Source organism: Oncorhynchus masou, chromosome 10 (genome assembly GCF_036934945.1).
Source record: "Oncorhynchus masou masou isolate Uvic2021 chromosome 10, UVic_Omas_1.1, whole genome shotgun sequence".
Lineage (NCBI taxonomy): Eukaryota > Metazoa > Chordata > Actinopteri > Salmoniformes > Salmonidae > Oncorhynchus > Oncorhynchus masou.
In genome coordinates, this window is record NC_088221.1 from 5,968,722 (window position 1) to 5,995,454 (window position 26,733).

The 26,733-nt window shown below is 38.7% G+C and overlaps 1 protein-coding gene across 11 annotated transcripts in view; it reads right to left on the reverse strand.

Moving 5' to 3' along the window:
* The window catches only part of LOC135547078 (poly(rC)-binding protein 3), a 164,305-nt gene that overhangs the window by 120,000 nt on the left and 17,572 nt on the right, over nucleotides 1-26,733 (reverse strand). For 9 of the 11 annotated variants that reach the window (XM_064975726.1, XM_064975723.1, XM_064975722.1 and 6 more), the window contains exons 2-4: nucleotides 21,458-21,548; nucleotides 20,968-21,078; nucleotides 19,777-19,903 (exon numbers count right to left, since the gene is read on the reverse strand). The exons of 1 other annotated variant lie outside the window; for it this stretch is intronic. The gene's annotated coding sequence lies outside the window, so the exon portion shown is untranslated. The remainder of the gene's footprint in view (nucleotides 1-19,776; nucleotides 19,904-20,967; nucleotides 21,079-21,457; nucleotides 21,549-26,733) is intronic. One more of the 11 variants, XM_064975719.1, reaches the window with a different exon arrangement.

A 26,733-nucleotide genomic window follows, 5' to 3' on the forward strand; every position in this document is an offset into this window, starting at 1 on the left:
CCTCGCTTTGTGCACGGGGGCATTGTCATGCTGAAACAGGAAAGGGCCTTCACCTGTTGCCACAAAGTTGGAAGCACAGAATCGTCTAGAATGTCATTTTATGCTGTAGCCTTAACCTCTTGAATTTATGGGGGCGCAATTTCTTTCTTGGATAAAAAAATGTGCCCGTTTTAAGCGCAATATTTTGTCACAAAAAGATGCTCGACTATGCATATATATTGACAGCTTTGGAAAGAAAACACTGTGAGTGCCCAGAACTGATGCTACAGGCGAAACCAAGATGAAACTTCAAACAGGAAATGAGCAAAATTTTTGAAGCTCTGTTTTCCAATGTCTCCTTATATGGCTGTGAATGCGACAGGAATGAGCCCACAATCTCTGCCGTTTCCCCAAGGTGTCTGCAGCATTGTGATGTATTTGTAGGCATATCATTGGAAGATTGACCATAAGAGACCACATTTACCAGGTGTCCGCCCGGTGTCCTGCGCCGAAATTGGTGCGCAAACCTCAGCTGCAAGTATTTTTCCATGTGATTCAGAGAAGAAAGCAGGCTTCCACGAACGATATATCAATGAAGAGATATGTGATAAACACCCTGAGGATTGATTCTAAACAACGTTTGCCATTTTTCAGTCGATATTATGGAGTTAATTTGGAAAAAAGTTTGGCGTTTTGGTGACTGAATTTTCGGTTTGTTTTGGTAGCCAAAAGTGATGAACAAAACAGAGCATTTTTCTCCTACACAAAGAATCTTTCAGGAAAAACTGAACATTTGCTATCTAACAGAGTCTCCTCATTGAAAACATCCGAAGTTCTTCAAAGGTAAATTATTTTATTTGAATGCTTTTCTGGTTTTTGTGAAAATGTTGCCCGCTAAATGCTATGCTAAATGCTACGCTAGCTATCAATACTCTTACACAAATGCTTGTTTTGCTATGGTTGAAAAGCATATTTTGAAAATCTGAGATGACAGTGTTGTTAAGAAAAGGCTAAGCTTGAGAGATAGCATATTTATTTCATTTCATTTGCGATTTTCATAAATAGTTAACGTTACGTTATGCTAATGAGCTTGAGGCTATAACTGGATACAGGTTTTTTTCATAGCCAAACGTGAAAAAAACGGAGCGATTTGTCCTACACAAATAACATTTTTTGAAAAACTGAACATTTGCTATCTAACAGAGTCTCCTCATTGAAAACATCTGAAGTTCTTCAAAGGTAAATGATTTTATTTGAATGCTTTTCTTGTTTTTGTGAAAATGTTGCTGGCTGAATTCTAGGCTTACTCTTACACTCTTACACAAATGCTTGTTTAGCTATGGTTGAAAAGCATATTTTGAAAATCTGAGATGACAGTGTTGTTAACAAAAGTGTAAGCTTGAGAGCAAATATATTTATTTCATTTCATTTGCGATTTTCATGAATAGTTAACATTGCGTTATGCTAATGAGCTTGAGGCTATAAATAGGATCCCGGATCCGGGATTGCTCGACGCAAGAAGTTAAGATTTCCCTTCACTGGAACTAAGGAGCCTAACCCAAACCATGGAAAAACAGCCCCAGACCATTACTGGACTGCCAGATTGTAAAGCGTGATTCACCACTACAGAGAAAGTGTTTCTACTACTCCAGAGTCCAATGGTGGCAAGCTTTAAATCAAATCAAATTGTTTGGAAAACCGGTATCAACCTTACTGTGAAATGCTTACTTACGAGCACTTAACCAAAAATGCATTTCAAGAACTAGAGTTAAGAAAATATTTACTAAAATAGCTAAAGTTAAAAAAAATATAAAAAGTAACAATAAAATAATGAGGCTGTATACATGAGTAACCTGTACCGATGTAGTATGCGGGGGTACAGGTTAGTTGAGGTAATTTGTACATGTAGGTACTGGTGAAGTGACTATGCATAGATTATGAACAGCGAGTAGCAGCAGTGTACAAAACAAATGTAGGGGGTTAATGTAATAGTCTGGTGGCCATTTGATTAATTGTTCAACAGTCTTTTGGTCCTAGACTTGGCACTCCGGTAACCGCTTGCCGTGTGGTAGCAGAGAAAACGGTCTATGACCTGGGTGACTGGAGTCTCTGACAATTTAATGGGCTTTCCTCTGACACTGCCTATTATATAGATCCTGGGGGGCAGGACGCTTGGCCCCAGTGATGTCCTGGAACATACACACTACCCTCTGTAGCACCTTGCGGTCGAATGCCAAGAATTTGCCATACCAAGTATAACCTGTCATTTGTGTTCAACACAGATGGAAGCCCTTTATTCAAATCCTCTGGATCATCCATTTGGGCAATTCAGTTGGCTATCAATGAATTTCCTTCCGTTGATTGAAAAAGACATATGCTCTTGACAGGGTTATGGTTTAGGAAAGGGGAACTGAACATTTTATTCAGCAGACAACACAAGACCGAAAAGGTCTTCTTAAGATTAAAACTATGGGTGTGGTCAGCAACATTTTTATTTTATCAACTGCTGAGTTTCATACTGTTGGAATAGCATCTGCTCCCCATATTATAGTGTGTTCTCCCCAGATTGAGGACTTTAGGGCTGTTCCACTAACTGATATATTAAGCAAATGCTTATTGATCAGCTTTTCAAGTGAAACATACTGTATATAGTCACATTCCCAACTGGAATTGAAAGGGATGTTTAACCATGTCAAGCAATATGATGATTGCCTGCTCATCTAGAATGAGCCAAAGGCTTACAAAAAGACTGTGTCCAAGACTCCTTGCCATTGTGTAAAAAAATATATAATGACCAGCTTGACCAGCTCAAAATCCAAGCTGGATAGTCCGGCAGGGTTAGACATCTATTAGAAAAAGTCTTAAAGGTATTAGAAATACATCAAAACACCATATTGTTGAGTAAAGACCCCTGGGAATGAATATAAACACTTATATTTCATTTTCAAGAAAGTATTTATCTTCTGTAAGTTTAAGAAACATAGTCTTGTGCATTGTAATTCGCTTACCAAAAACCCACAATCTCTAAGATATTTTCTAATTTCATGCTCTCTTTGCATTTACTATAACAAGCATCCTCACCCACTGAGCATTGACCGACACCAGGCGTCCTTGGACATTGAAAAGTAGTTGAAATTTGGTAGTGTTCAGTACAGCACACTAGAGTAGTGTACTGTACATATCTACTTTACTGTACTGAAGTCTGCTGTGCTGTACTCTACTATGCTCTACTGTGATGTCCAATCTTGTTAAACATAATCATAGATGACTGTTTCTGTTTTGGTCTAGTCTGGACCAACCAAATGCAGTCTTGTTTGGGGGCGGAGCTCATTACCAATAATAGCCAGTGTGTAGAATAATACCCAAATATGCAAAAGAAGGATATTGTATATTTCTACATTTGTGTACTTATTTAGGGTACCTCACCATGAAGATGATGATTTTCGTATCCATAATTATTAATTTTTGTATAGTACAGCTCCGGAACACCTGATGTAATTCCGTTACCGGATATAAATCCACCGCACCTACAGTATGTCAAAACAAAAATATATTATTTCCAACTCAAGGTGTCATGTAATAGCTGACACCCTATTCTTTCTGCGGACATCTTTTGATTCTTAATTTGGAGCAGATAATTAACGTTTTTGGAAAATGTCGCAAAAAACTGAGGGAGATTTTACTGTAATTCTGTTACCAAACTATGCATCTGTACAGTTCTAGTAAATGTGTTTTTGTGAAATGTTCTGTGTAAATTGTTCAAGGCAGTCCTTGTGCATAGAGGTATATCGTTTGGTTAAACTTCAAAATGGTTTATTTGACATACATTTTAAAGTAAAATATCCAAGTCGAGGCTTAATTCCATTACCCTAGAATTGCCCAAGAACAGATCCCTTTGGGGTCATATGTTAATACCTTAACATACAGTAGTAGTGTAATGTAGCCTATTAAACATAAAAATTATGTTTCAAGTGAAAATGAGGCATGACTGATAAAGAAAGGAAATGATTACCTTATAAAAAAACAGGCTTCTACCAAACAGTTTGCCACACATTGCCAGCAAGCTCATATTTTCACATGCAAATTAGCTTTGTGCCAACCTGATGTTCTGAATTCTGGCAAACAATTCTGGGAAACTCATTATGTATATGAAAATTAGATCAGGTGTTTGGTTACTTTGTGTGTTAACACCTATTACGTTCCCCAGTCAGAAAACAGAATGGGGAACAAAAAAGAAAAGAGTCACTGACCACAGCCAAAACTAAACAGATGGGATTTTAGGAATGCTTCTGAAAGACACTCATGGGGTTGTACACTGTAAGTTGGATAGTAACAACAACTGGGACCTAAAAGACACCCACCAGGAGCACCCGCTAAAGCCCCTAAGAGGCAAACAAAAGAAAAACCCACACCTAAACTTAAAGACAGGAAGCAATCCTTGAGGGAAACAAAGGAATGTCTTTCGAGAAATCAAATAGGGAGAGCCAACTAAAGGTGATGAGCCTCCACATCTCTAATGACACTGGAGCATTGGGCCAGCCACACCTCTTGATACTCCCCATCCCGGATCCGGGATCGTGAATAAAGCCTCAGGCTCATTAGCATAACGCAACGTTAACGATTTCTGAAAATCGCAAATAAAATGAAAATAATGCGTCTGCTCTCAAGCTTAGCCTTTTCTTAACAACACTGTCATCTCAGATTCTCAAAATATGCTTTTGAACCATAGCAAATCAATCATTTGTGTAAGAGTATTGCAAGCTAGCTTAGCATTTTGCGTAGCATTTAGCACGCAACATTTTCACAAAAACCAGATAACCAAATAAATAAAATCATTTACCTTTGAAGAGCTTCGGATGTTTTCAATGAGGAGACTCTCAGTTACATAGCAAATGTTCAGTTTTTCCTGAAAGAATCTTTGTGTAGAAGAAATCGCTCCATTTTGTACATCACATTTGGCTACCGAAACGAACCGAAAATTCAGTCACCAAAACGTCAAACTTTTTCCGAATTAACTCCATAATATCGACCGAAACATGGCAATCGTTGTTTAGAATCAATCCTCAAGGTGTTTTTTCACATATCTCTTCATTGATATGCAGTTCGTGGAAGCCTGCTTTCCCCTCAGAATCGCATGGAAAAATACCAGCAGCTGAAAATGACGCACCAATTTCGACGGAGGACTCCGGGCGGACACCTGGAAAATGTAGTCTCTTATGGTCAATCTTCCAATGATATGCCTACAAATATGTCACAATGCTGCAGACACCTTGGGGAAACGATAGATAGGGCAGGCTCATTCCTCTCGCATTCACAGCCATATAAGGAGACAATGGAAAACAGAGCCTCAAAAATCCTGCTCATTTCCTGGTTGCCGTTTCATCTTGGTTTTGCTTGTAGCTCCCGATCTAGGGCACTCACAGACAATATCTTTGCAGTTCTGGAAAATTCAGAGTGTTTTCTTTCCAAAGCTATCAGTTATATGCATAGTCGGGCATCTTTTTGTGACAAAATATCTTGTTTAAAACGGGAACGTTTTTCATCCAAAAATTTCCCCTAGGGGAACTCCACCCCCCATTCAGCTGAAAAATATTATTTAGAGATATTTAACTTTCACACATTAACAAGTCCAATAAAGCAAATGAAAGATAAACATATTGTTCATCTACCCATCATATCCGAGTTTTAAAATGTTTTACAGCGAAAACACAACATATATTTATGTTAGACAACCACCAAATCAACAAAAAAAACAGCAATTTTTCCCAGCCAAAGATAGCGTCACAAAAGCAGGATTAAAGATAAAATGAATCAATAACCTTTTGCAAATCTTCATCAGATGACACTCATATGACATGTTACACAATACATTTATGTTTTGTTCGATAATATGCATATTTATATCCACAAATCTTGGTTTACATTGACGCCATGTTCAGAAATGCCTCCAAAATATCCGGAGGAATTATAGAAAGCTACGCCAGATAACAGAAATACTCATCATTAACTTTGACTAAAGATACATGTTCTACATATAATTAAAGATACACTGGTTCTTAATGAAACCATTGTGTCAGATTTTTTTGCTAGCACTTTCAGCTCACGTGCCCAAAAGCTGACGCTGGTCCAGGACAACTCGAACGAAAACTTCAAAAAGATATAGTCCAGGTCGAATAAATTGGTCAAACTAAGTAGAGAATCAATCTTTAGGATGTTATTTTCATATATATCCAATAACGTTCCAAATGGATCATATGTTTTCATCTGCATCCAAATGGAACGATGGTGACACCCACAGAGAAATGCGCCACAGGGAAATTGCATTCTGCCAAGACTGTGACTATTTCTCCTCCCATTCGGTCAAAGTTCACACCAGAAGCTCCATTCCACGTTCTACTAAATGAGGACATCTAGTGGAAGGTGCAGGAAGTGCTTCCAGATCAATATCTTATTTGCAAGTGGATAGGCGATGACTTGAAATTAAACATGTATTCAGAATTTCACGTCCTGTTTGGAAGATTGCCTGCCCTATGAATTCTGTTATACTCACAGACATAATTCAAATATTTTTGGAAACTTCAGAGTGTTTCCTATCCAATAGTGATAATAATATGCATATATTAGCAATCTAGGACAGAGTAGGATGCAGTTCACTATGGGCACGCAATTCATCCAAAGTGAAAATACTGCCCCCTATCCCCAACATGTTTTAAACATCCTAAGGTCAACATATCTCCATAGTGTTCACATTTCTCTCAGGTAAATGTTGTAGCTACATAAACATATTTAATTAAACAATTTATTTAGGAAATATTCAGTATTTTCTTCATTAACATGCTGGTGATTTCAAGTTGTATTGGACTTATTTTTATCTGTTAATAAGACATTGAATATATGTTGTTTAGTATATTTAGTGCATTTAGGATGTTTTGTTTACTCTGTAAGAAGCAAGTTCATTTAAAGTTATATGTGATTTGGTTTATGTAGATATGACATTTCAATGAGTTACAGGTTTTGGTTTTTCAGTTTATGTTTGGAGATTGGACTTTTAGCATTTTTAGCACATTAGCACATAGGGCGCACCGATTGGTGTCACCTTGTTAGTCGGAAGGTGTTTCACCTATGCTGGCGAGGTGATATTTAAGAATGAAACAAAACTATATGGAATTGTTTTAAAAAGGTCATACCAAGGATCATTTAGCTATTTGATTTAGAATTTTAAGGCTCCTTGAAGTATTAAAAAAATATATAAAAAAATGTTTTAATGAAAAATTATTTTGGGACTTTCTATAATTAGCCTAAACAAACTCATTGAATAGCATATTCACTACATGGAACAACAGATAGTCCCCTCCAAAAAAAATCTAAAGGAAGTTTGTTCTGAAGTGTCTGTCCTATATCTGAGAGATAGAAGAAAGATCTATGTATTAAACCCCTTGTTTTTGGAACAGTCTAAGCCCTTTCTAAACTGGAGGGTGTGTGTGTGTGTGTGTGGGGGGGGGGGGGTGATCTAAGCTATTTGGAATTGTTTTAATACGGTCATACTAAAGATTATTTTTCTATTTGATTCTGAATATGCACTACAAAAATAAACAGCCTCTTGCTAGGTGTGCACTTGAATTAAAGGGTAACTACACCCAAAAATTGAAATTTCTCACATTTTTACCAGACCTCAAAACTGGTATCTTGATGTGGTTTTCAGCATTGTTGTGGACAAATGTAGTTGTTTTTATATTAAGTGATTTTGAGAGCAAAAACCTGAAACAAACATGGAAAAACTAAATAGAGAATTTATCAAAGAACAAAATGGAATCAGGCAAAAAATTAAACAGATTTCATAGCGCCCTACCTAATATTTTTTAAATTAAATTTAGGCTAAAATAAAGATATAATACTTAGGACTGATATAACCCTTTTTAAAAAAAAATGTTAAATGTTGGATATTTACTTATAGGAAAATACAAAACACATTGTGGCAATTCATAACTTGCAGAAAAACTGTAAATAAGACTTTAATCTCAAGAGTTAAATGTAAAAAATGGTTTCATGTTCTCTTACTTAGAAAATAGTCCTGATCATATAAGCCTAGACCTAGGCAATATCCAAAACAACTAACAATACAATGAATTCATAATTTTTTTAACTGTAAAGTCATGTCTTTCTACACAATACTACAACATTTTTCCAATCTGGGAGGTAAACTTGATAAATTATTCAATAATTTTCCTGTGTATTCAGATGGAATCAAGGCATTAGAATGTACCAGATGCCACCAAAATAGAGCTCCTTGGACAAAAAAATCTAACCCTGGATGGCTACTTTTTCTATTTGGGTATCTGCTCTAGGTACTTTTTGAAAACACTGTCCTGTGCCATTTCAGAAAGTTCATGAAAATACTAATCCATGCAAACAATAATGAGTTGTAAGGATGTCCCCGGAACGCCATGAAATGGTCAACTAAAGTCATCAAGATGTTGTGTCATGGCCCCTGGAGGTTTTGTGTAGATCCTGGTTGGTCCTGGGGACATTCCAGAGGACATTTTAAGGACATTCTTGGGACGTTGTGTCATGGTCCCCTGGAGGTTTTGTCTAGTACCCGGTTTGTCCTGGGGAAGTCACCTGATGGTCGCAAAGAAATGTTATCCTCCCCCCCTAGTTTCTTTTTATTTTGAGTCAGAGTGCATTATTTATTTTGTTTCTTATTTTTTTATAAACAAACAGAAACACCACAAAAACAAGACAACCACCACACCCGAAACACACCACAACATGCCCACAACTGTCCATTAACGAACAAAATCACACAGTAGCCTCCCCTTTCAATACACAGTACATATCAAGCGTGATTATGTCTGTTCGGAAATGTCACACTCCTCAAGAATGTCAATGTAAGGTTTCTAGATTTGAAAAAAAAAATTGCCTAATTTTATCAAACATAGCATCTAATCGAATTCATTATTGATGCTTTCCAATTGATAGCTATTAATTTTTATGCTGCAATTAGTTTTTGATATTGATCACCAATATTTACATTTCCCAACAGACATAATCATGGAGATGGATGTATGGATGTATATAAATTCCTAGACGCAATGATATGATAGCACAGACATCCCAAAATAGTGTCAGTTTGTCACAGGACTACAGCATATGCAATAGGGTTCCTGATTAGTTTTTTAAATCTCCAACAGAGATGAAACATACAGTACATTCTGGCAGGAATTCTTTTGAATTGCAATAATTGATGTCTAAGGTTGTAAGAGCAAATATATAATATTTTCACATATTGGTGACCAATGGTTGCAAACATTTCTAATAACATGTTTTACCGTTGTCATTATGGGATATTGTGTGTAGATGGGTGAGAGAAAAAAAATTGCTATGCAGACAATACACAACTTTACATTTCTGTGTCACCGGAGGATTTTAGCTGCACAAATACATTATTAGACGGTATTAGTGATTTAAATACTTGGATGGCTCACAACTTCCTGCAGCAAAATCAAGACAACACAGAGGTACGTATTATTGGAGCCAAAGCACAGAGAGAGAATTTGGCCGCACATTTTAATTAATGTGCAATAAAGATAAAACACCAGGTAAAAACCTAGGTAGAATTTTTGAATCTGAACTCCATTTCAAATCACACATTAGGAATGTGACTAAAATAGCTTCCGTTTCTATCTCAGGCTGATACAGAGAGACTAATCCATACTTTTACTACAAGCAGGCTTGATTACTGTAATGCTCTCCTGTCTGGTCTACCCAAGAAGGCCATTTGGTCAACTGCAAAACATACAGAATGCCTGCAGCACAGGTACTGACCAGACGGAGAGCACACATTACACCGGTTTTAAGGTCTCTACACTGACTGCCTGTGAGTTTTAGAATTAATTCTAAGATTCTTCTATTTGTTTTTAAATCAATCCACGATTGTGCAACCCAATAAATATGAGACATGCTTTTGAGTTATTTAGCCAGTAGGTCCCTCAGGTCCTCTGGTACTGGCCTTTTAACTATCCCAAAGCCTAGGACCAAGAGGAATGGAGAGGCAGCCTTTAGTTACTATGCCCCCTGCCTGCCAGAGAACCTGAGGGGGTCTGAAACTGTGGACATTCTATATTTAAAAGAGATCTTAAAAACACACCTTTTTAACTTTGCTTTTCCTTAGGGTTTCAGTTTTTGGCATTCTTTTTTTCTTCATCCTCTTATGCTTGTTGTGTAGTGAATATTTATGTTTTTACTGTGAAGCGCATTGTGTTGCATTCAGGGGGCTCCCGAGTCTAAGGCACTGCATCTGTGTGCGCTAGAGACGTCACTACAGGACCTGGTTTGATTCCAGACTGTATCACAACCGGCGTGATTGGGAGTCCCAAAGGTCAGTGCACAATTGGTCCAGCGTCTTCCGGGTTAGGGTTTGACTATGGTAGGCCGTCATTGTAAATAAGAATTTGTTCTTAACTGACTGGTTAAATAAAGTTTTAAAAAAATGTCTGAAGCACATTGCGTTGCATTCATGTCTGACATGTACTATATAAATAAAGGTTGATATGAATAAGTCAATTCTGAAGGCACTGTAACTAGTTTCATTACACTTATCCCTTTTTACTGTTGCCAAGCCCATCAAGGTCCTGACTAATCCAGGCACAGCTTTTTGTCTTTTCGCAATGCTAGGGAATATGTCATTAGACAACACCGTGTCATCATGTATGTCAAAGTGTTCATACAGTTCATACAGTAATTTTTGTTCACCTGGGATTTGAACACCTGGAATTTGAACATTTAGATCTTCCTGCTATGCCACTATGTCTGTATCAATGACTGATTTCACCTGTAAGCCTATTTCTACACTTTGCACTTCAAAGTACATCTCAGCTCTGTTAAAAATACAATGAAGAAAAACTATTGTATTTGTAATTATCGTAGTGATTCAGGAGTAACATTAAAACGGAATAATAGTCCCCACCAAAAACCCAATGAGAGAATTGTCAAATTAACTGAAAACTAAAATTCAAGTACTAAGTGAACATGTCATATTGTCATTGATTATAATTTTTAAAACTATTTTAGCTGAATAGCATTTCATTACTTTACTTACAATAGTTTGGGACACCTGGGACCATCAAATGACAAAAACATCCAGGGGACCATGACACAATGTCCCAAGAATATTCAGAGGACCATGACACAACGTCCCAAGAACGTCCTAAAAACGCTCCTGGGTCAAACCGGGAACTATAGAAAGGTCCCCCAGAGAACGTTCCCTTGGGACCATCATGCAACGTCCTAAGGACTAGTAAAATGAAAGTCCTGAGAACGTCCTAAAAAAGGTCTTGACATGGTCCTCAGTGATGTCCTGGGAACTTACAGAGAACTACACAAAGGTACCCCAGAGAACGCTCCCTTGGAACCATCACGCAACATTCTTAAAATGTTCTCAGAACCTCAGCCTTAATTAAGGAACCAAATGGGAATATTGCCAAATGTCCTCAGACATTCCCTGTTTGCTGGGTAGGCTACACAACTGTCATTCCAATTAAAATGTCTAAACATACAGTTGTTGCGTGTGTAAACTGAAAGAAGGAATACATAGAGACCTTAGGTCAGACGATGACTATAAAAGGAAGGATCACGAAGACAACACTTAGTAAATCAAATCAACTCTTAATCATTAAAGCTGTGGGTTTCAGATAAATAGATGCATAATTACCGTTGTAAAAACATTCAGTGTAAATTTAAGTTTGCTTTTGTTGAATGATGATGTAATGATCAAGCAGTACAGAGTATTGTAAGAAACTCACAGGTCTGCTGTTCATTCAGAAACTCGAATGTAATTATATTGGACACCTTGTCTTGTTGTCAGATGCCCTGTCGATTTCCCTGCTGCAAATCCTTTCCCTCATTCAAGCTTTGCTAACATGCTGTTTCTGGTTGTTGTGGTCATTTAAAAAATGCAGTATGTGTTGAAATGAGAGAAAATGAATTATGGTTCTGCAACTTTCTTTTTTTGCTTTCTGAATTGGAATACTTGCTGTTGTGATGGAAGGAACTCATGAGAAATTAGAACGTTTTAGGCTATTATATGGGGAGAGAAATATGATGGTCCGTCTAGTGATGACAGCTCTTCACGGAAAAAAGTTCAAATGTATGCATGCTCTGGATAAGATGACTCAAATGTTTTTTAAAATGTAACACTAGAACTGCTTGGCTTCTCAACCTCCAAGTACCCACTAGAGTCCTCGATGTCGGGTGTCCCTTTTAGCCTTCGAATCATATTGACAGATTCATCTACTGTGTTAACCTGACTACACTCATTCATAATCATATCCGTAAATTGAAAGGTGATACTCGTAGTGGGGAAAAAATTGAAGAGTTTTATTATGCTTAAGTAGATAAGGAGCAGCACACGGAGGTGTGTGTGACTGTGTCTGTTGGGGAATAGTGAACTATATTTAGTTTACATTTTAGTCATTTAGCAGACGCTCTTATCCAGAGTGAGTTACAGTTAGTGCATTCATCTTAAGGTAGCTAGGTGGGACAACCATATATACCACGTAATGATAAGCTTTAAAAAATCCTAAATATGTAGCTATCAGCAAAGTCAGAGCTCGTAAAAAGGGGAAACGTCAAGTGTGTGTTCATTCACAAAAAGGCTTTTTTCCCCCCAACTAGTAATGTAACTACATTTTTCAGTAGCTTGGTGGTAGTTGAACTAAATTGAAATCTTGGTCATGTTTTCAGTAGTTAATTACTTTTTTGCCATGTAGCTTTGTAGGTAACTACTGGAATTACACACAACTTTTTTTGCAAAAATTAAATATGGGTGAAGTAGGCAATACTTTATTTAATTATTTTGCACCAGAACTGCCTCATTCTCACTTGCAACATTGTTTTTGTGTTTTAATAGGCTACATTACATATTCTGTTAACATCTGACTCCAGAGTGATCTCTTTTTGGAATTTGTATTTTATGACATTTCAGATTTGGATATGATAATTTTTCACTAAGTAGTTTGGATGTTTTTATGTTTTATTTCACCTTTATTTGACCAGGTAGGCCAGTTGAAAACAAGTTCTCATTTACAACTGCGACCTGTTTTATTTAAGTAAACTATATTTTTCTTAAAGGCAGCTTTAGTGTAGCTTAACTTGGTATCTTGGTAAACTGCATTTTCGGATTAGCTTCGCCAACACTTGTCTGTGTCCTGTCCTGAGAATTTGCAGCAGGCAGACAAGTTTGCTGTTACTCAGTCCGAATGCACACCAGCATTTATTCTTCTTTCCATACTCTGCAGCAAGACAAACATCATGCCCATCAACATCAACACAGCAAAAGCAGTCAATATCATGGAACCAAACCTGAAGTTAACCCACAGATTTACTTACCTTGGGAGCAACGTACAGTGTATACAGAAAGTTTTTAGACCCCTTGACTTCTTCCACATTTTGTGACGTTACAGCCTTATTCTAAAGTTGATTGAATTATGTTTTTTCTCATAAAACTACAAACAATACCCCATAATGACAAAGCAAAAACAGGTTTATAGAAATGTTTGCAATTTTAAAAAAAGAAGTAAAAAAATAAACAATTATTTACATAAGTATTCAGACCCTTTGCTATGAGACTATTGAGCTCAGGTGTATCCTGTTCCCATTGATCATCCTTGATGTTTCTACAAATTGATTGAAGTCCACCTATAGTAAATTAAATTGATTGGAAATTATTTGGAAAAGCACACCTGTCTATATAAGGTTCCACAGTTAACAGTGCATGTCAGAACAAAAACCAAGCCATTAGGTCTAAGGAATTGTCCCTAGAGCTCTGAGACAGGATTGTGTTGAGGCACAGATCTGGGGAAGGGTACTAAAAACATCTGCAGCGTTGAAGATCCCTAAGAACACAGTGGCCTGCATTATTCTTAAATGTGTGTAACCACCTAGACTCTTCCTAGAGCTGGCCGCCTGGCCAAACTGAGCAATCAGGGGAGAAGGGTCTTGGTCAGGGTGGTGACCAAGAACCCGATGGCCACTCTAACAGAGCTCCCGGGTGTCTCTGTGAGATGGGAAAAACTTCCAAAAGAACAACCATCTCTACAGAACTCCACCAATCAGGCCTTTATGGTACAGTATCCAGATGGAAGCCACTCCTCAGTAAAAGGACAATGACAGCTCTCTTGGAGTTTGCCAAAAGGGACCTAAAGGACTCTCAGACCATGAGAAACAAAATTCTCTGGTCTGATGAAACCAAGATTGAACTCTTTGGCCTGAATGCCAAGTGTCATGTCTGGAGGAAATTTGGCACCATCCCTTTCAGTGAAGAATAGGTGTCCATTGGACTCCAGAGGCCGGGTGTAAAAGCGGCCAAAGACCAAGGGGCGGAGAACAATCAACAAAATCAGCAGAGCTGGGGCACGGTGGAGAATATGGCCAGAGTCAGACAGAAAAGGAGTGCCTTTGTTATTGCCCTATGAGCCAGTGGACGCGTTGTGGATGAGTGAGTGAGTGAGATGAAGATTTAGAATGGGATGTTTGCTTCGCAAGTCTCATTAATTAAATCAATCAAAATGGATTTGTATGCTTACAGATACATAGACGCACAATATACTTTTGTGAAACTCAAGTGTAAATTAAATTTGATTTCATGATTATGTATTGATTAGAACGTTTTAATATATTATTTGGGGATGGAAATATGATGGTGCATCAACTGATGACAGCTCTTTTAAATTATTTTTGTGGTAGTTGTAGAACTATGTAGAATAGGTTTGTGTGTAGACCTGCTGATAGTTAGCTGTAGTTCTAGCTAATAAATAAACTCTTTAGGCTAACAGTGATCATTGAAAAGTACATTTCCAGAAGAAAATGTGATTGTTTGAAAGGATTAGGGTTTTGAAATAAGTTATAGTACAATAGTGTCTGCGGTAGTAATGGTGGTGACTGGTTGTAGTTTACAAAAATAGGTAGATGAAAAACATTGGTTGGTTGGTTGGTTGGTTGATAGGATAGACTGAAAGTTGATTTGGTGTCTCTTGCTTGAATGGTACAAGAGTTACAATTATTGTTGTTGGGTATTTTATGAAAATGTATGCATATTTAAGTAGTGATCATTTATCATGAATACCACAGCTACACCAGAGCTAGTGCGAACCAGATCTAGCTTGCAACACCAAGGAGATGAGTGTGGGTCAATGTGGTTGTGGTCAGCAGTTGTGGTCAGCGCTTTTGTGGTTGTGGTTTAGTAGTTGTGGTCAGTAATTTTGGTCAGCAGTTTTGTGGTGTGGCTGTGGTCATTAGTTGTGTGGTTCAGTAGTTGTATGGTTATTAGTTGTGGTCAGTAGTTGGGTGGTTGTGGTCAGTAGTTTTTTGTGGTTGTGGTCAGTAGTTGTGGTTTAGTAGTTGTGGTCAGTTGTGGTTGTGGGCAGCTAGAAATCTTATCTGTATCATTCCAGGGTGTCCAGACCGGGGAAGCATTAGAAATCTTCTCTGTAGTGTTCCAGGTCATGCCATAATGCAGTTATTTTGGAAGATGCTGTACTTCTCCCTATTAGCTGAAATCTTTTTTTTTTTCAAAGCCATCTTAGCTATTGCACTAGGTGTTTGGTCTGAACAGATTCACAAATCATGGGAATTTGTCGCCCTATGAAGCCGTTGCAAGTGTTGCTAGGCAACCCCCCATGCAGTTGCCTTGGCAGGCCTGCTCCCTCCATGGCTAAAGCCAGTGTGAGAAACATGTTAACACATGTTTGTGCTATGAAACTAAATTAATACTGCACTCTGCTAGATTCATGATAGTGTTGTTAGACAAAACAATGAAAGTGAACTTCAAAACATGATGTACTGTAGTTTATTGGAATTTGCAGCTGTTGTTGGCAAGTAATGAATCTGCCAGTTTCTGACATGACTATGTCCTTACATCTGCGAAAGTTTAACAGACACCCTCTCCATGAATTAAACTGCACATGACGTTTAATGCCTTCATTTCCTCTCCTGTGTTTTAATTATTACGTCAATTGAGCGTTCCCTATACAAGCTCATTGTGAGATAAATTTGATTTGTGCTAGTAAAAGCGGAACGGCAAAATAAAAAAATGTTGCTAGTAGAGGCTGTATTAATATCTGACAAATTCTATGTAGTGTTAGAGCATGACTCAGAGATAAGGTAGTGATGTGTATGCACGTACATGCTTGTGTGAGTGTGTGTTTGTGTGAGAGAGAGTATGTGTTTTTGTTCGTACTCTGTACTAAGGTGAGCAACATAAATGCCAGTGCCTGCACACTATTTCAAAGTTATTGAAGGAGTATGGCGGAGGAAATTAGACTGCCTCACTGTGTCCTGGTCTGACAGATTAGTTTATGAGTAATGAATACATTAATAAATGCTGCATTTATAAAAGTTACAACATATCCGAAGAAAAACAAAAAAACGACCCCCTCCTTCTCTCCTTTCGTTCAAGCAGTGATGATGACGGTGGCCGTTAAAAACTGACAGATATTAAAAAGACTAATCTTTGGCCCATTTTGATCAGTCACTCTCATGCAGATGGGCCCCCATGTAGTGTGCCCTTCTGACACGAGCGTCACTCAGCTCAAAGTGCGGACTCAGACAACCACATCTGCCTGCCTGCACATAGTCCTACAATTATAACTCTCTGCCACAGTTATATGAACCAATATATATTTGCATACAGTATATGATGCAATGTTTGCACTTCTGACTAACTGATAATGGTAAAATAGCTCCTATTCTCTCACATCCTTGAGAATTAGTTAATACTATGAAAGCCATGCTCTCTCGAAGAGTGATCTAACTGTTACCACCCTCCCTTTGTATAGACCTACCTTGCATTGCAGACTGGTCCCATAGACTGGATGTCACATTGTATACGTTAACCTGTGACACTTAAATTAGTTTGGTATGGTAAAATAAGACAGATGGGTACTTAAAAGGTAAAAACCAAAGTAGGGTGGTTGGTCGGGATTGATGGATGGGCTATAACACTAACTAGCAATCCCAACTACTTATAAAGTTAGCTAACCCTTCCACTAACCTTAACCATTTTAGCTAACCCTCCCTTTAACCCTAGCTGTCACGCCTTGGTCATTGTATTTTGTGTTTTCGTTATATATTTGGTTAGGCCAGGGTGTGACATGGGTTTATGTATTGTATTTTCGTATTGGGGTTTGTAGTATTTGGGATTGCGGCTGAGTAGGGGTGTTGTATAGGTTTGGCTGCCTGAGGCGGTTCTCAATCAGAGTCAGGTGATTCTCGTTGTCTCTGATTGGGAACCGTATTTAGGTAGCCTGGTTTTCACTTTGTATTTCGTGGGTGATTGTTCCTGTCTCTGTGTTAGTGTTCACCAGTCAGGCTGTAATAGGTTTCACGTTCCGTTTTGTTGTTTTGTATTTATTAGTTATTTCATGTATAGTTCTGTTATTTGTTTCATTAAAGAACATGAGTAACCAACACGCTGCATTTCGGTCCGACTCTCTTTCGACAAATGAAGAACGTCGTTACACTAGCTAACCCTTCCCCTAACCCTTTAACCTAACTCCTAAACTTAGCCTTAACCCCTAGCCTAGCTAACGTTAGCCAGCTAGCTAGAAATTGTAACATATCATATGTTTTAAAAATTCATAACATATAGTAACTAGTAACTGTAACCCATTGATTCTAGTTGAAAAATAAATGCTGCGCTCATGGAATGGCATGCTTTAAGCACTACTAAAAAGTGCTATTTACATGTGAAAAATGAATGCCATATGCTGCATTTGCTATTAGATTTGATTTTGATTTGATTTGCTATAAGCCTATTTTGTCGCCTGCCTCTGTTTTGGTAAAAAGCTGAGGGATGGGCCTGAAGAAATGTAACCACTCTCAGATTAATAGACAGAGCTATGGATGCAAGGACTGACCATCCATGTTATGAGGTTAAACAGTGTTTGTTTACATTTACAATGTTTACAAACATTGGAGACAAACACGCTTATATTTTATAAGTCCAAAAATGGATGTAGCAACTACAGATTCCCCCTTTAAGTCTATCAAAAAGTGTGTGAGTTTGAGAATGTGTCAATTAGGCCTATGGAAAAAAAATTTATCAGCATGAATTGAGCAATAAAAGCCTCACTTGTATTCTATAGGCTGGGATCCGCACTATGCAGCTGTTGCAAGAGCGCATTTTTCACTGTCTGTGAACTGGTTTGAAAACAATGATTGATAGGCAGTTTAAACTTATTGAATTCAACCATTATTCGGTTCAAATACACATTTAGATTTGTGAACAGCCATCCACAACAACCACAATCCATAAGGCGCAAGTAGCTAAATGAAAGAGCAGCAGTGTGATTAACATGTAGATATCAATAATAAGTGATATCCGTATCGCCGTAGACTACACCACTGCTGTCATCCTTACCTCCAAGCGTTTATTCAAGTTGGATAATCTTTGGATGCCGACAGCAGTCGCATCATTGAAAGACATATTTTGCCTACAAAAGCCTATTCCTGTTCTTGAATGTCATTTGAGAAACTTAAAAGAAATTTAAAAGTAATCCTTGAAGTAATCATCACATTTTTCAAAAGTATCTGAAATCTGATAACAATATTTTTCCTGGCTATGTCACGGATTACAGTTTCAGTTTTCTTTAAACCCTTACATGTAATGGAATACAATGAATCTGTTACTTCCCAACCCTGCATATAGTACGTTTTGCAAATTCGTAACATACTGTACATTTAACTCATTTGTAACTAATAGTATGTTTGCAAATTCGTAAATATAGTACGTTTCCAATTCATAATAACTTAAAGTATGTTTTGCAAATTTGTAAACATATAATACAAATTGTAATCCGTAACATATTATACAAAATGGGTGATGGACATCCACTAATTAATACATACCATAGGACACGTAAGGTATCATACTAAATGAAGTGTCTCGGACATACATATAGAATAATACAAAATGCTCAGAGACCAGGTTGTGCTTTTGCCAAAGATACAGTCAGCTTTTGGTGTTTCACGCTCACCATTTTCCCTCTCTCTGCTCTTTATGATCTAACATGTACATAAGTAGCGACATAACTCTGGGCGTGAGTCTCCGTGAGTTATTTTTACTCATGACTCAGCAGCGCCTGAACTGGTCACCCTTGAGTAAAAGCTGCCAATGTGGCAAAACTAGTTAGGATGACAAAAGGACAACATCTCCCTGGGGAGTAACATCCCTGGTGGAAAGGAAGCAATGCAATGCAACAACTTTGTGGATGATACAACACGGGGATTATAACGACGACTGACATTTTGAATGTCACTCGTCCGCACGTAAGGGCAGGCGACATTGGGGACCATTTTTCTTCGATATGACTTGCCAGTAATTTATCTGATCAAAAACGATGTTATAGTGAAACAAAACATCAGATAAATGGTTTATAAACCATTTTCAATCCTGTGTACAACTTAGTCTTTTAGAAAGGAGATGCAAACCAAAATCCTGAATCAAAAAGTATGAATCATCCCATCCTAAATCACCCATCTCGACGCCTATCAGCACTACCGTTAGTGAAAACCTCTGTCTCTGTCAGGAATAAAGCTTTCCAAGATGGACACAACAAAAGAGGAAAACTAACATCATGGTATGGAATGGAGACGGGGTCAATACCCAATTTAAACTCAGCCAACCCAGGGAAACCCTTGCGAGCCAATTTCTAATTCCAATTAGTAGTATTAGTACAGAGCTTCTTTGGAGCACCATGTAGGAAAAGAAAAGCTAGGAGAGCTAGCGTAGCCTTTACTCACCAGAGTTGCGCTAGGCCGTGGGTTCTCAGGGCATTAATGTAGCTGTTTGGCAGAGAGCAGAGGGGACGACCGTGCAGATCAGTTCATCAGCCTTTAGACTTGTTTCCAGGTTGATAACCGGCCCATTCTACACAGCCAGAGCACCAAACATTGAAAGTTAACATCTAGATAGGGCTAATTGACATGACAAACGCAATCATGTGTCTGTCATCTCTTCTGGTTCATACGTTCTACGGCAGTAGACCAGACCTTGTTCAGGCAAGGCCTTCATGTACTGTTAGCTAAAGAGGAAAGGGCCACCGAGCAAAAAGGCAAGCACATGTGCATGTGGACTGGGTTACTTCATCTTCATGCGTTTTGCTAAGTCCTCTCATTAGGGAAAAGTAGCGAAAAGAGAATTGTTACAGTAAACTACGCCATTATGTATTTCCCATAATTTCCTCTTTCAATTACAGTGGGGCATCATTTATAATGATTGCAGAGATGCAAAGCTATAATGTCGATCTGTCTCTTTGTGTATTTATGTGGGTGTTGTGGGCATGTGCATGCATTTATAAATGTTTGTGTATATGTGGGAATGTATGTGTGATTGATTGAATGGATGACTGACTGTGTGTGTAAGCATGTGTGCCTGGTCCTGTGTGGCTCAGTCGGTAGAGCATGGCGCTTGCAACGCCAAGCGTCGTGGGTTCGATTCCCGCTGGGGCCACCCATATGTAAAAGTAGTGGCCCCAGCCGACTTGTAAGTCGCTTTGGACAAAAGCGTCTGCTAAATGGGATATATTATTATTATTATTACATATCTGTGCTGCATTGCCGTATCTACTCAGATGGATAGATATTCTTGTTACAGTTTCGACGGGCTAACCTAGCTTCTATTTGCTACAGATATCAATTATAGCTTTGTTCACATTCATGGGTTTTGGCTGAGAGGTGGATTACTCTTTATTTTATACTTATTTAATGTTAATTTAAACCAGGATGTCCCATTGCAGTCATATACGTTTTTTCAAGGGAGACCTGGGTCATGTTCATTAGGCACTAAAAGATCTAAATGGACTGAAAATGGGAGGGAAATCCTGAACGTGGTTCCCTTTGCAAAATGTTTTATAACACTTACAATTGCGTGGCCCTAATGAACATGACCCAGGCCGAGAAAGGCAGATCATTGAGGTGTGATTGTTCTCTCACCAAAAAGGGATCCCAAAAGTCTCCTGGGTTTTCTCTTCCAGGTCATGTGACCTTGTGCTGTCAACCTTCCAGAGGACTGGGGAGACTTCCGTCTGTCCAGTGCCGTTCTATCTGGAACAGGAGTGATGGACAGACGGTCATGAGGTAATGGTGGAATACAGTAAAATGTCAAGTACATGGTATACTAGAATATATCATCACAATGATGGGTTGATTGTCTCTGCTGTGCTGTTATACAGTATATTGTTTGCTCTGACATTGTAATTGTAATTTCCAGTTATACATTTTAGGTTATTTGGTTTTAGGGGGCAGTTATTAAATCATTTGAACAACTTTGTGGCAGTTATATTAATTTGTCAAGACCTACCCCCACATTTTATGGACAAGCGCAGGCAAAGGCATCAATGTTGACAAGAAATTAAATTAAATGTGAAGTAAAAGATCTGAAACTAAAGGTACACAGCATTAATCCACCTATATTAGTACTTACCTGAGCAATGCTTCCTTGGTGACCACTTCAAATGGTTTAAGTGTCCAATAATATGTTCCTCTTCAGGTTTATATTGGATTTGTTGGAAAAACTGGAAGAAATCACAGCAATTAAAGGTAATACATCAGTAACAAAGTAGTGCCCTGTGCATTTGACTTTCATACTTTACATGAATATCAATTAATTAATAGAGAATGAATAAATGCTGTACTGTGTTTTTACCTACATTCTACCAGTATGTCTCAAATCAATAAAAATAATGTGTTTCATATGACAATGTGGTATTTTACAGCCTGTAAAAATTTCAAGACAACATCCCAGGCATGGCCGGCCCTAGCCTTTTGGGGGCCCTAAGCCAGATTTGGTTGCCCCCACACACACATTTTAGCAGCCCCCCTCTTTACGGTAGAGAGAAACATGTACGTTTTAAAGTACATTTCCTGCAATTCTACACATTTTGCCATGGGGAGTAGATACAATGTTGTGGTTTTAAAGCAACATTTCTGCAATTCTTCACATTTTGCCATTGGGCAGAGAGCAGTTTAGAAATGTTACGACAAATTTCATGCATTTCTACTATTTTTGCCAAGACTTAAGCCATGTTAATGACATCTGAGTGAGAGTGACAAACAAAATCAATGGTGGCCCCCTTGACGTCAGGTCCCTTGGGCAAATGCCCTGAGGGCCCGGTCGGTATTCGACCATCATTATTACAAGTTGAGACAGCTGGCTAGACTACTTGCTTATGTCGCTTATGCCTGGAGCCGGCCACTACTCCAGGGGAAAAGAGGGGAATCATGTGACAAAAAAACTATGGATTGTATCCTCACAAAAGTGATGTGGCTCAAGGCACATGTTGGTAGCTTTTATTGTGTCCACAGCTCCCTCTGCTGGGTTGTACCATGCATTCAGCAGCATGGGATGGGGAGCTATGTGATTGTGAATAGAATAAATGCAAGCATGCATGCACACAGACAGGCATGCACACACCCACACCCACACCCACACACACACACACACACACACACACACACACACACACACACACACACACACACACACACACACACACACACACACACAATAATATCCAAAGTTTTTGGCCTACAACAACATCAATGTTAAAGTCACATTAATGATGTGTTGAGGGAAGGTGGGGGAGTGAGGATGTTACATGGTGTCTTTAGGGCCCGTATTTAAAAAGTGTTTCAGAGTTGAAGTGCTGATCTAGGATATATTCTTATTCAGTATGATCTAAAAGGCAAGCCTGATCTCATATCAGCACTCCTACTCTGAGACTCTTGTGAATACTGGCTCTGACTTGCACCAGTGTGAAGATTCCCCAAATCTAGGATCAGCTTCTCCAGTCCTAGTCCTAACCTTAACTATTAGTGGGGGAAATGAAAAACGGACCCAAGATCAGCTCTCCATCACTTTGCCACTGAGATTGATTTACTAGGGGAGGACACTGCCCTCTGCTGGATTATCACATTCACTTTCACACAATAATACACCACAAAATCTTAACCTGGCCTAACCCTTAGCCACGCCATGCCAGACGCAGAATGTACACAAGATTCCATGGTTGCTAGATAATGTATGCATCATGTTCTAGGTATAAAAGATGATATATTCTGTTAAATATTAGTCTAATTATTTTCAATGGAAATTGCTTTTCAATTTAGAAAACAAGCCTCCCTGGATCAGAACATTTGTCTGATGTACTCAACCCCCATCCCCAAGACATCGCTCTTCTAGTCTACAGGAAATGATAAAAGACAGGGACAGATAGGCGCACACAGAGAATGGGAGCTTATCTTCCTCCTCGGAACTAGGGTGGCGTATGGTGAGCGGATCTCTCCTCTGACAGAGAGCCAATGGCGAGAATCCCAGAGGTGAAACTCTATTACAACGCAGCATTGAAGTCAGCAAAGGGCCTCGGCACATGAAACAGATATGAATGTGTAATGATATCTAAAAAGCCTAATACATTATCCTCGCCTATTCCTCCTTTAATTTCCTCTTTAAATATCCTCACAATATCCTCACCTTTAGAGATTAGCGTTTGACCCCTGTTCAGGACTATAGGCTGTTCTGATAGTAATAGCACATCCGTCTGTCTGAGCAGATTTGTTGAGATGGAGGCAGAGAGGCAGGGAGAATAAAGGAACTTAGGTATATACTGTAGATCTACAGAGTAGTTAACCTTTATAAGACTGTGGGGCAAGTACATTTTTCCAGGTCTATACTGTATGGCACTTATAAGAATGCCTCTCTGACATGTACCATAAGGATTTAAGTCCGTTCTGTTCATATTTCTACCTGCAACATTCCACACTGTTTGCCTACTAAATGAGGCCAAGGCATTGGATTGATGTGTGACAACCTGACATTGACAATGCACTTATCGTCCATGTGATTGGAGCAAAACTACTACTCAGAAGATTGTGAGCTGCATTTAAATGCAACTTCATTCGTAAGCATCAATAATGTCTCTTTCCACATCGAGTTGAATAGTGGTGTATCTATAAAGTAAGAGGAAACAAAATCCAAGCAAATGCCAAATGATTACATCATAAAGAGCATACATCCTATTACCGCAAATTTACCGCAAATCGTTATTCCCTGAGGTTAGCACCGTTTTCAATTTAAACCACCATTTTATGTTCCCAAATAAGTCACTCATATCTTTTTGCCTTACAGAACATATCATACAATATTAATCCAACCTAAACAATTTATATTATGAGTATTAATAATGAATCGCAGGCCCCTACGAAAGCTTGCTACGAAACACAAGCCGTCAGGGGGAGGCAAGCAGATGCATCTCTATATCCATATTATCTCCGGAGGAGTAAAAGGAGCTGTGCTCTTTGCAGATGCTGGTTCAAGACCCGTGCCGGCAGTGACCGGGAGACCCATGACGCAACGCACAATTGTCCCAGCATTGTCCAAGTTAGGCGAGGGTTTGGCCGGCCAGGATGTCCTTGTCCCATCCCACGATTCAATCAGGGGAGCCGGAAGAGGAGCGAGTAGGCTCACATTAACTAGCTAACTTTGCTGGTACATTTTTGCCCATGCGAGGAAGTCAGCCAGCATTTTAGCCTGGTAACCCATGACAACAAAAACTTAAAGTGTACTGTATGACAGAGCCATAGACCGTTTTTCCAAAATGAATGAGAGGTGGATCACATTGGCGTTCAACTAGTCTACAAGTAGGGGGATTCCCAGTTTGTTTTGTTTACTTAGGCACACACATGCGCACAAACACAGAGAAACCAGTACCATGGACAGCCACATGATATTTAGAGACATTGATTGGCCTAAATTATTGGTATCTTTAAGTTTGTTTTCAGTGTATTAAACTAAGCATATATAGCCGTGTTGATTTGATAACGTTTAAATGTTTAAGTTGAAATAGCGGAGGCAGCTGGAATAGCAGAGGCAGTGCTCCTGTTGTCTTTGTGCTGACTTCCGATAAGTCTGTGGTTCTAAATCAGTAGTTGTTTAGTAAATTGTCAAGAACATTGACTTGCTTGACCATTCTGCAGGTGATATCACTGTTTGGTACATGCAGTATTTGCTTTGTGGACTTCACTGGACACATGTTGCTCTCCGGTTTTGTGATGAAACAAACGTAAATGTAAATTTATTCCACCAGTGTGTGACTGCTGTCTTTTTGTTGTCATGGCCTTATTGTATGTCTCGGTGGCGTATGAACGAATGGGTTATAGAGCAAACTACGCAATTAACACAGGTTGTAATATGGCTTTTTTTACTGACTTGGCTTGGCTTCCTCAGTGATTTTACCTACACACTGCAACATAATTTTTTTTCAAATAGAAGCAGTTGATTTGGCCACATTATTTGATTATCCTTAAATACACAGAAAGTAAGTATTTAAAATACAAACACTTAAATACGCATATATTTGAACTCAGGTCTTGTCGCACTATAGCCTCACTCCCCAGCTTGAAATGTCTACACCTTCGCTATCGGATTGGTACCTTTTCGGTGGCACAACTGGCTAAGATGGTGTCACTTGTGTTTGCGAAGCAGAGGACCCGAGATCAGTCGCAGACATGTGAGGAAAGAAGCTATATACTGTTGAGCAAGCACAGTGACACATTTTACACATAGTTACTATGGGACAGTACAAATGTTTTTAAACTATTCATCAAATATCAATGATATAGTTGAAGTTGGAAGTTTATATACACCTTATCAAAATACATTACTTTGAAGGTAGGCCTTGTAATGCACCTCCAATTGACTCAAATTATATCAATTAGCCTATCAGAAGCTTCTAAAGCCATGACATCATTTTCTGGAATTTTCCAAGCTGTTTAAAGGCTCAGTCAACTTAGTGTATGCTAACTTCTGACCCACTGGAATTGTGATACAGTGAATTTTAAGTGAAATGATCTGTCTGTAAACAATTGTTGAAAAACTGACTTGTCATTCACAAAGTAGATATAGCTGCTAATAGCTACATCTACTTTGTGAATCACAAGTCATTCACAAAGTGTAGTGGTTTGTGGAGTGGTTGAAAAACAAGTTTTAATGACTCCAATGTAAGTGCATGTAAACTTCCGACTTCAACTGTACAAAGATCAGTAATGTAAGTACAACAGCATCATTGATATACACTGAGTGTACAAAACATGCTCTTTCCATTACATAGACTGACAAGGGGGGGAGATCCAGCTGAAAGCTATGATCCCTTATTGATGTCACTTGCTAAATCCACTTCAATCAGTGTAGATGAAGTTGAGGAGACAGGTTAAAGAAGGATTTGTAAGCCTGGAGACAATTGAGACATGGATTGTGTATGTGTGTGCCATTCAGAGGGTGAATGTGCAAGACACAAGATTTAAGTGCCTTTGGTAGTAGGTGCTAGGCACACCAGTTTGTGTAAAAACTCCAACACTGCTGCGTTTTGTCATCCTCAACCGTTTCCTGTGTGTATCAAGAATGGTCCATCACATTGGAGTCAACATGGGAACACTGTGGAACACTTTCAAAACCTTGTAGTGTCCATGCCCAGACAAATTGAGGCTGATCTGAAAGCAAAAGGGGGTCAACTCAATTTTAGGAATGTGTTCTTAATGATTTGTACTCTTTCACAATCTGTGCTGGCAAGGGAGTTTTAAGGTACAGTACTTTTGACATACAGTCTTTAAAAAATCCTGACTGAAAAGTTTGTGAGCTTCAACATCCAAGGTTCCAGATAGAACATTTGGGGGAGGGGATCTCGTTCTCTCTCTCACGCACGC